Source organism: Trematomus bernacchii, unplaced genomic scaffold (genome assembly GCF_902827165.1).
Source record: "Trematomus bernacchii unplaced genomic scaffold, fTreBer1.1, whole genome shotgun sequence".
Classification (NCBI taxonomy): Eukaryota; Metazoa; Chordata; class Actinopteri; order Perciformes; family Nototheniidae; genus Trematomus; species Trematomus bernacchii.
In genome coordinates this window covers 11,414,038-11,425,086 of record NW_022987803.1, presented here as the reverse complement: position 1 = coordinate 11,425,086, position 11,049 = coordinate 11,414,038, and positions in this window count along the sequence as shown.

Here is an 11,049-nt window from a genome sequence, read left to right as displayed (position 1 = left end):
GTTGGGAAAAAAATAAATATTTTAATCAGAGGAATATTCCTTTACTGGTTTTGAAAATGTATTTCTGATGTACATTTCGAAATGGGTGCAATACCACATGAAGTATAATGCTCAGATTTTTATTTTGTATTTATTTCTATTATAACCACTTTATTTGTAAATAAATAATGTGTATTTATCGTGAAAAAACGTGGTCGCTCCAATTTTCCAAGATCAGCAACAGTGAACCAGCCAGTGTTGATGTCTATATCGGGGGGGGGGCCGTCTTGTGTGGCTGACATGAATAACAGAGTTTCAAATTCTGACAGAAATTAGCTGCACAAATACAACACATGACAGGTAGCTCACACTGCACTGATTGCAAACCAAGCATTGAACTCTTTTGGTAACAGTAATTGGAAACCAACAACAATAGAAGTGTGGAGAGGAAAGTGACAGAGCGGGGTCAAGGTGCTGCTGGAGTAATGAACTGCAGTGGGGTGTAGGGTCACAGGATGGGAGTGACAAGTAACATGCCCTCAAATGTGATAGACTCCCATGGGAGGATTAGAAAAACACGATAGCATGTTTTCATGCATTACATGTCACTGCAAAGATCCCTGGGAAGGTTGGACTAGAAGCTAGCTCCTATGTTTTTTCTGCTCCTTACCAATATTAACAGAGGGAAAGAATCTGCGGGGCTTCTGAGGAAGGTCTGAGAGGTCGCAGGGTTTATTTATAGTGAGATTTGATGCTGAAAGATTGCAAACTGCGGCAGACACATCAATAGGCTTGCAACAAGAAAAGAGCCTACTGGCACTTTAATTAAAAAAGACAAACAAAAACACACCTGCACCTGTCCACATACTGCACATGCTCAGACAGATTCTTCCCACCTTCAGAGTTTGGCTGCCTTTATTTGCCGTCTCTGAGTCATAGAGCGCTGATGTGTTTCGGCATTTCAGTATATTATATATATATAGCTGGCCTTGTGTATATATATATATATCAGAAGAAATGCAGGAATGTCTCAAAAACTCTTCAGCTGCAGCAGATTATGAACTGGAAATCAAATAACACCAATCACTGTCACAAAAAACATCTTAAGAGTCATGTTTTATTCACTAAGACAGTGGGGGTGGCTGGCTGGCAAAAACAAAACATATCATATGTTGCAGTAAGACAGTTTAAAGCATGAACACCTGAGTCAATACCTTCCTACTGCAATGTTTTTATGGAGACGGAGTAAAACTTCTCCAGAAAGACACAGATGAAAGTTTATATTGTAGCCACAATAGCAGATCAGATAATGAGAGGGAGCAGCAGAAACAGAGAGGGAGAGTTTTGCGAAGTTTGACTGACTGCCTTTTCTGCAGTGTTTGCATTAGAAAGGGTTTGGAGGGATCACAAGGCAGCTCAAAATGCTCTAAATAGAATGTTTTTTATGTGAGCGCACATTGGGACCGAGGAATGTTGGTTCTCAATCTCAGACACATGCATACGCTTGCATGGAAAACCAACGCGGTTGTTTTTTCAATCATCTATTCAAGGGTTTCCTGGTGGGCTTTTTCTCTTCAAAAAACAAATGTGCATTGAACAAAGATACGCTTGTTACTTATATAGGAAATGTAAATCAAAACATTAAGAGCTCGTGAGACTTTATTCACGGGCAGTGAAAATATTGAAATGTCAAAAAAAATTCAAGAGCCTCAGATCATATCTGTTTACCCATTCTTATCCTCTGAGGGTGTATAGCACCAGTCTACTCTAGATGATGCAACTATCCAATTATTTTATTCCCTCCCAACACACACACACGCACCTCCTCTGCCTCCTCCTACCACATTTCAGTTTCAATCTTCTGCATGTGTTATTTTATTCTACCTTGCATCTCCACCCCCCTCGGTCCCATCTGGTGTCCATTTCTCCTCTGTGGACCCCACCATACCACAACCCCGCACATGGGCTGCACATACCTCTGCCAGTAGCAGCAGCGTTTTAATGGACTTCAGGAGGAAGTCACTTCGCTGGCACACTTAATGAACATTTGATAAAAATGAACACTAAAAACCGTAACCCCAAAAAGTTTCTGGAAATCGTTGCGTTAAAAAAAAGTGTTAAGATTTAGTGGTTTGCCTTTATAGTTCAAGTCTATAAACCTTTCATTGGGTTGGGTGGAAATACTGCTCCCAGGGTGGGTGACACATGGGTAGCACTCCAGAAACTCCCCTCCAGCACCCCGTCCCAGCTGAATTGGGTTCCGGTTGTACTGTGAGTTGGCCACTGTTCCAAAGACTTCTGGGGTTTCTCCTTTTAGAGCCACGCTAGAATCAGACAGCTCCTCGGGGAGCACTCCTAAACTTCTCACTAAGAACAAGGGTCATGGGTCAAAGTAATAAGGACCTATTATCTCCACCATTACTGACTGACTCCCAGGCTCATCACGTCATCACGGACTGGCGACTTTAAGAGTGGTCAGCCAACAGTGACTGTTTTTTATCTGACTTATACACAACAATTCAAAAACCATCTATTTTAAGGCATAAAATAATTTACGATGAGCTTAAATTGTGTAATTCCATGATTTAGTTACAAAAGCACAACTGTGAGATATGTGTTCTTGGCAAGATTCTCCTCACCTGCTCCACAGACCTCAGCAGAGTCACTCTCCGAAAAACAGATTTTTTTTCCCTTCCTTCTCCAAAAACATCTGGTAAATCTGTTAAAGGTGTCCGCTCTGTCTTTGTTTACGCACAAACACACAACAGAGCAGCCGCACAACTGATGAGCATAACACTGGAAGCCGGGAACGAGTAGCGTGGCAGGGCTCATTCGTTTTGTTTGGTGGGCAGCAAACCACACCAAAACTATCTGCAGCTCCAAACAACCCAAATCATAAGGGTTATAAAATCAGATTTCCAGATTTCTGGCTAGCCCAGAATTGGAAAGTATGTGGCGTGCCGTGTATCTTTGATGAGACAGAGGGCTCAGTCACTATAGGGGATCTTGCCTGGCTCTGTGCCAAAGTGAGACACGAAAACGTAGAGGAGTGAAGAGAGACAGCGGGACTTTTAGAGTATTTTCTAACTTCGGATCTCTTCTCCTTCATGTGCAACACACGCTAATTTTAGAGGTGGTGCACATGGTGTTTTTTTCGGTTTTCTGAGAACAGCCAGTGAGATGACGTCCAGCATAGCTGAGACTGTGGCATCTGTGCTGCAGCTCTGAACACATCAAACAGACGGGTGTCCACAGATTCAGGAGCAGAGCAAATATGGAAATTACTTTTCCAGAATGACTGCACGGTGATTGTACTTTTACATATATACAATAGCCTTTCATTATTCCAAATGCATGTGTCTGCACGCACAAGGACACACGAGTATCTGTGAGCACATATTTGGCTAATATGACTATTGAATTGCACATTCCCATTACAAAACAAAAAGGTATGAAATGAGAGCAACCCTACAAAAGATTATCCCCAACTTGCTCCTGAAATATGTTTCTGCCACTACCATTACTGTAAGAGCTAATCATCCATGCAATCACAGTGCAGTTGGCCTGGAGTGACATGCTGAAATCATTACCTCTGGCTGGGACTCAATGGAAGAGGCCATTATATAGCCTTATACTCACAGTAGAAAAGTCTTGTAGTTAAGCCATAGTACAGTAAAAAGCCTGTCTGCCATTATGATACTCGCGAGAACAAGGCAATGAAACTTTAGAGGATGGCCAGTACCTCAAGCCAGACAATCTTTTAATGATGGACCATATAAAGCAGTGGAAACGACCCCGAAACATCAAAGTTATTGATTTCTCAGACAAGGACTTATAATATCGGGACACAGTGTTCAAATAAAAACGTTCCTTATCCTGCCATCTCTCACTATTTTGAATCAAGTAAATTATATAAAATAGGGAAACATAAAATAATGACAGATTTATTCATGCATATCAAGATATTATTTATTTATAACTGATGTTCTGTGATCAAAAAGGAATGGGCTTCAGGATGTATACCTTGCACTTTCTTCAGAGGATACAGGAAGGAGGTCCATATGGACTGCATATGGGCTTCTCGAACAGGCAGGAGGATGGATTTGCCTCTAGACACTGATCTAAGGTCAGTGTCGTGTTTACTCCTCTGATGGTTACAGTTAGGTTTGGGGGGAAGGGTGAACCCGACTGATCCTGGAACCTTGCCGAAGGGCGTCTCCTACAACCCGAGCTTGAAAGGGGTTGTGTGGTTACGGGAGCGGCCTCCATCTTTGTAGCAGGAAGTGAAGAGATCAATCAAAGGGAGCTACATGACATCCCCCAGCATGCCTGTTAAATAAATGTCAATCTCGAGCACAGTAAATCTCATGCATTACCACGCATACGGCTTCAAATCAGCCATGTTGCTGATTCAGAACTGGCAATAAAAAGGAAGCTAAAAACGGATCTGTTATGTTGGATGACATATAGATGGAAGCCAATAATACTCAGTGAAAAATGCTATTAGGTATTTAACTTGAGTAAAAGTACCAATACTATAGTGTAGAGTTACAAGAGTCAAAAGTCAAAAGATAGTAGCTTAGAAGTAAACAGTAGCATTATCATGAATTGATTGCCACTATCTATATTATTTACCTCGCTTTTAAATATATTATTGTATATATATATATATATATATATATATATATATATAAATATTTCATTATTTTAACCTTATAAAAGTATACAATGTTGATCTGTCGTTTTATGTGTATTTTTGTAGTCTAGATAAAGTTAGATTTCAATGAGCTTATGTGATCTTTTATTTTTCATTAGCCAGTAGCAACAACCCTGTGTGATACCACAAGTCCTCCTATTAACCCTTGTATACCAGTTGCAATGGAGATAAGAAAGGTTTGACTTCTTTCTGACCACAGTACAGGTCTCCGCAGTTTATTATTACAGAATGCTAACACTAATATCAATGTCACGAGGTGCAAAGTGTGGATGTGGCACCTCGAGGAGCTCCAGACCTGGAACCAGGTCCACCAAGCATCAGTTGATCCCCAGCTATGAAAGGAGACCTGTTATGGAGATCGGAGCCTCACTTGGTGGTCTATCAGAACAAGCTGGTGCTGAACCTTTTGTACTTAGAGCAGATTACCAGGAGGCTGCTTCCAGATGCAGTGCACCAGGGAAAACAGACTCTCCTTCCCTGGGTGGTATGGGACAAATCCATTCCCCACACTTTTCTCATTAGCGTAATAAGCTTTGTATAAACCACTGGACTGACATTGTCAAGGACACACGCACCATCTCATCTGTCCACCCATCCATTCGTCCGTCTGACCGTCCATACGGAACATCTTTGGGGGGCAATGCAGGTTGGAAAAGGTTCCGATGAAATGCTTGCAAACCTTTTTTGAAAACTGTATACAAAGAAACATCTTGCACTTCATGTGTTGAATTCATATAACTGTTAGAAATAATAAACCTTTTAGGAATTGTATATAACAATTCTCTATGCTCAATTAGACCCTGGGGATCAAATGATTAATGTAATGCACAAAATCATGCAAACGTTAAAAGGAAGCTGATGTATTGTTTCTGTAACACTTATTGTACAGTGGTATGTGGGAAAACATTTCTTGCCTACCCGTCTGCTATTTTGAAAGAAGGCTTGATCAACCTGATTGCAGGGGGAGATGAGAGAAGCCTGTTTACGTAAAGATCAGTCCACAACCTAAGGGCCCCGGCCAACTCAGCTTTGCGGTGTAACTCACACTCCCTCACCCTTCAATCCTACAGCCTGTCAGTGGCATGGCAAAATCTGCCTCACCAAGCTTCCTGTGAATCACTTCCTGTCCCGGCCCTGCACCTGCACTCCCCTGGGTGATGTCATGGCAGGTTTTCCTCTTGGCGTCGCACTACTGAGCACACTCCCCGTCTGGCATGATGCGCGTATGCTTGCGTGTGTGTTTATGTGTGTACATCCATCAGCGTGCCTGGCTCCAACATCAGTCAGCGGACTTGCGGTGAATGTGGCCCTTCATGGGTTCAGTGATGACCTCTTCCTTCAGGGAAAGGCTTTGCAGAGCAGAAAGGCACATCAAACACACGGGAGGAAGATTGAACATGGATTCCGTCCCAAAGCTGAATTATTGTGATTTTTTCCGTCTTTGCTTCCTTCTTCTCTACCATACAAAACATGTCCATTTGTTGCCTCCTTGTTTCTGTGCATTCAAGTACTCGTCACAATCCTTCATGTAATGAAAACTTGACCTTTATGAGAAAGGAGTAGTTCTGTTTCCCAGTTAGGAGAAACAACCTCTAGATGTCCTCAATATCTGTAGGAATAATTACAGTAGGCCTTTCTACCATCAGTGACCGCAGTGAAAATGATAGATTGAGGGGAACACACTACTTGGACAGGCCCATGAGTAAATGGAAATATTGTACGAGAATGAGTGCATACTTTTTTCCCTTATCCTGGGCCGTTAGAGGTGATGTTTTTTAACCAAACCAACCCTTTTCTTTTTTTTGCTCTTTCTCCCTCCGATTGAACGTGCATGTACGTGAACGGGCAGGAAATGCCTTACAGCTCCCGTCAGCAGAGGAGAAACCCGTTAGAGGTCAAGGGTTGCAAGAGGAAGGCATATATCAATATTCATTTCCTTTTCTGGTACATTCGCAGACCTCTTTTTGGTTTCAGTACTTTATAGTGTGTGCTATGGATCATTAGTTCCTGCTAGCTGCCTGTTGACAACATTAGCTGCTCTAATGGTTGAATGTGGGAAACTCAGCACTGTGTTCACCCTTTTGGTGTGTACTTGTGTGTCACTTTCATCTGGCTCTGGTGATGATAGATAGTACAGACCAGAAAGAGGCCAGTGTGAGAGAAAAAGGAAGGTTTTGGACCACTCAATTTTCATCCACATAATTTCCTCATGACTGGACACGTATGAAATATACCGTTGCATGTTTAGGACAAAGCACCTTTGGTGACTATGCAGTTGCGATGCACTATTATTAGGTATCCACAGTTGCGAGTGCGGTAATTGATAAAAGTATTCTTAGAAACGTCTTCTTTTCATTAGAATGGGCAGCATTTAGACAAACACTGTTTACCAACATTCAGGGGTTGACATTGGACTAAATCTCGGTGCTGTCACTGTGAAAACAGCGGGCGCTCTGTTGACTAGGACATAAAATAGTGCTGTTGGCTTTTGGGTTTCCAGAGCGGGATCAGGACTGCAGTATATTGAGTCCATGTGGGGAGTGCGTTTTTAATCTGAGCCTTACCCACAGTCCTTCCTGTTTCTAATTTGGCGCTGCAGCGGTTTTGTCCTGAGGCCAAGAGCCTCTCTTCCACAGAGTGTCTATTTCCTCTGAAGTGAATAGTAGCAGGTGTGCTGGCCCGAGATCCCTTGGAGAAGTCTGCTTATGAATGGCCCACATCTCACTCGTTTTTCGTCCGGCTTTGTTTTATTTTTTCTTCCTTTCTTTCTTATTTTTCATTCTGCCTCACATTCTTTCTCTCTTTTCCACATTCTTTTTGTCTTTCTTTGCTGTTATGTCTTCACCACTGTGTGGTCAATCCTTTGTTGCCCTCATCTCTTCTAATTTCTTTCATGCTTCCCCTTTGCTCTCTTTGCTTCTCTTAAGATCAAGGTGTAGCACTTTGATAAGTCATAAAGCTGCAGCTTGAGCTAATGAAAACAATAAAAGACAACAGCAAGAACAAGGGCATCACAATCTCAACCGGGACAGACAGCGGACATAATAAATCACATGAAACACTGAAACTGTCAAAACATTCAAATTAGATTTAGAATTCCCTTTATTGTGATTGCATCTGCTGTGGCCGGCATATTACAACAAAAAGCATCTAGCAGTTATCATTAACTATTACAAATACTACCCCGAATGAACTTAACCTAAACAAATGTGCAATCAGTAAAAATCCCATAAATGATGAAATAAATGCATTCATATATGCGGGGCGAGGAGGAGGAGGAAAATGTGCCTGTTAGTGAGTGTGAGTGTGTGTGTGTGTGTGTGTGTGTGTGTGTGTGTGTGTGTGTGTGTGTGTGTGTGTGTGTGTGTGTGTGTGTGTGTGTGAGAGACTCAATCTTCCACACCTTCACTAAGAACTCATCCAATCTGTGAGCAGAGGAGACATGCTGTCACGCGGCTTCAAGGAGGCACTGCGATTGGAGTTAACCTCTAGTGACCTTTACTTCTCCTCCCCCCTTCCCCAAAACACACTCCCTAATGAGTTGGGCTTGAAAGGGTGCAGCTTTTAGCTGTAAGGCAAATAAATCCTATCAAGACAAAGTCATATTCTCACTTATCTCAGAGGAAAACAAGGGGAAATAAACCATGTAGGTTGCCAATGATTTGTGACTTAACAAGGGGTTGAAACACAGCTGCAAAGTCATTAAGGAAATGAGAGTTTAAGCAAAGGGTTTTTTAACTGGAACACATGAACTCCTAATGATGTTAGTGTTTATTTAATGTTGCTTCCACATCATTTGCCAAAGTAGAATTTAGTATAAAGGTTATAAGGGGGGTTGCAGAATCTGTTCTCAGAGATTTTAAGTCAAACAAGACTTCCTATTACTTTAGACTTATTTTATGTACTGAATTAAAAACAATTTGTGGGGTGTTGCTTATATGTAAACAATAACAATTATAGAAATTATTTTAACACTTGTCACTATGTCACCCGTAGTCAATCTGTCTAATTTCAATGTACTCATTTGTATATTGAAGAAGTAGCCTTTGACCCTCTGATAACAAAGGACGTTCTTCAGCCTCTGTTCAGGCCCAACTCCCCCTTACGCTATTCTGATTCTCTGCCAAAGCCAACCACGGACATTTACGCTTCCAGCCGTGGTGTTTCCGGCATCTGCACACGCTTGTGTTTACACAGGATGTTCAAACTTGATGCAGATTAAACAAATCCAATTTGGAGGCTGAGTTCAATCACCTCCTTTATTTCAACATTAAGTAGATGAAGCTGGGGGCCAGATCACCCCGACCATTTCCAAGAGGATTGGGTTGGGGGAATGATCTGTACACCAGTAAGTCCAGAAAGTATTTTGAGAGTATTTATATGCGGATAGATGTCATCCGCTAGTTCCCACAGGCTTGCATGTGGTTGGATTTGCTCAGTGTGGTGTAGAGTTTTTTTTTCAAAAATGCTCCAGCTCTCCCTGGCAGAGAGTTGTGGGCCTTCGAAGCCCATTGGTAAATTAGCATTGTTTCTTTTCCCACACTTATGGTGTAAACGGAGGCCTGGCTTTGTGTTCACATGCCCAGACCAGGCACACGTAGCACAATTCAATGTTATGAACATTTCTTTTTGCCAGGACTTTTTCATTTTACATCAGATAATCACTGATTATTTAAACTCAGGAAACACAGTATAGGGCAGACGTCAATCGTGCCAAGTTCATTTTCTCATAAGGGAGTGTAGACAGCTTTCAAATTTGGCTGAGGGCGGTCTACAGGCTTGCTGGCCCAAGTCCTCTGTTGAAGCCAAGTTTCAGCTCCATGGGTTCAGGATTGGGATGGGAAATTCTACACAAGACTGGATGTCCCTGACCTTTTCACAAGTACAAAGGGACCTTCTTTGTGTCCAGAAGAGTCATTTGTTCAACAGGACTTTTAATTGCTGCTCACTCCAAAGAAAGCCCTGTGTTTGGCTGGTGTTTGTGTCCTCACCTGCGTCCTCTTTCAAAATTGGGAGGGTTTTTGACCTTCTGTGGCACCTGTTTGGCCAGCGTCCGGCTGCCCATCTGCTCTTAGCTAATGCACCCATCCCACTTCAATGTCGGATTTAGGATGGCTAGCTGTCCGCCTAATTGTATCACATTCTACAGGCTTTGTCCTGGTATTCCCTCGCCAGCTAAAGGTTGCCGAAATCTCATCCGCCACATCAGAGGGGCCCTATTAACCCATGACCCCTGGTTGGTGTGTGTGGACAAGGTCGCTCCTCACACCCAACTCCAGGCCCATTAACACGTCGCCCCACAGCAGAAAAACTATTTTGACGGGCTGTAATTGGCGCTAAGTGATGGTGGACAAAGGCCCCCTCTGTGCTGCCTGCTGGACTGAGCGGTACTGACCACTCTCTGAGCTTCACGCTTGACATTTCCTTTCTGAGTCCAATGTGAGAAGAGAGGAACTGGGGAAGCCCCTTCCTGCACCACCACCTCCTCCATTTCTACATCCCTTTAGCCCCTTCTGCTATTTGCCATGGCGCTCCTTTGAAAACGTGAGATAATGAGGTTCTAGTGGGGAGGGCTAGCCGGAGCAGAATTGCATGGTTCAGATCTGTGGAGGCTGATTAATCCAATGGCGGGCCATTCCATTCAGAGCCAGCCTAATTAGTTTATGTTAGCTGGGGAAGGTCAGGGGACGTGTTTGACTGAGGCCTTTTCTTTAAATGCTACAATGGTGTGATGATCTGTGGATGCAGGTGCAGCGATCGGCTGCTTTAATGTTGCCGAGCTACTGAGGGTATTGGATGTACGGTTGAGTTGCAAACAGCTAAACACAATGAGGTCTTTTACTTGAGAGTACTGTATATGACATTTATAAACCAGCCTTCAGCCATCTTGTTGGCCTTCCATGTTCATTAGTCATGAACTCAAATGTTATAACGCTCTACAAATAACCAGGGAAAAACCCTTGGTATTGTGGTAAAAAGTCTGAAAAGATGGCAAGCCAGGACTTCGAATGAACTAAAGACTACAAAGAAAAATTGTGCTGGTAGTCTTGGCCTGCATTATTGTATTTCTAACCCAGAGTCCACCCAGTGAATTACAAACCACTGAGAATGAGTCACTATGTTAGTATATGGAAGTCCCTCATCCTTCAATCTTATCACCATTTACCTTGACTGAATTCATATTTATGGCAGTCAGATGCAAATCCCTTTAATGATTGACTGTGATCCCAAATTCCCCCCATGCTGTGTACAGCTTGTGTCCTTAGCAACACTCCAAGGGAACCCAGCCAGGCTTCTCTCACACAAAGCTGTATACTTAACACAGGTCTAACTCCCTTCCCCATAGGCCATGC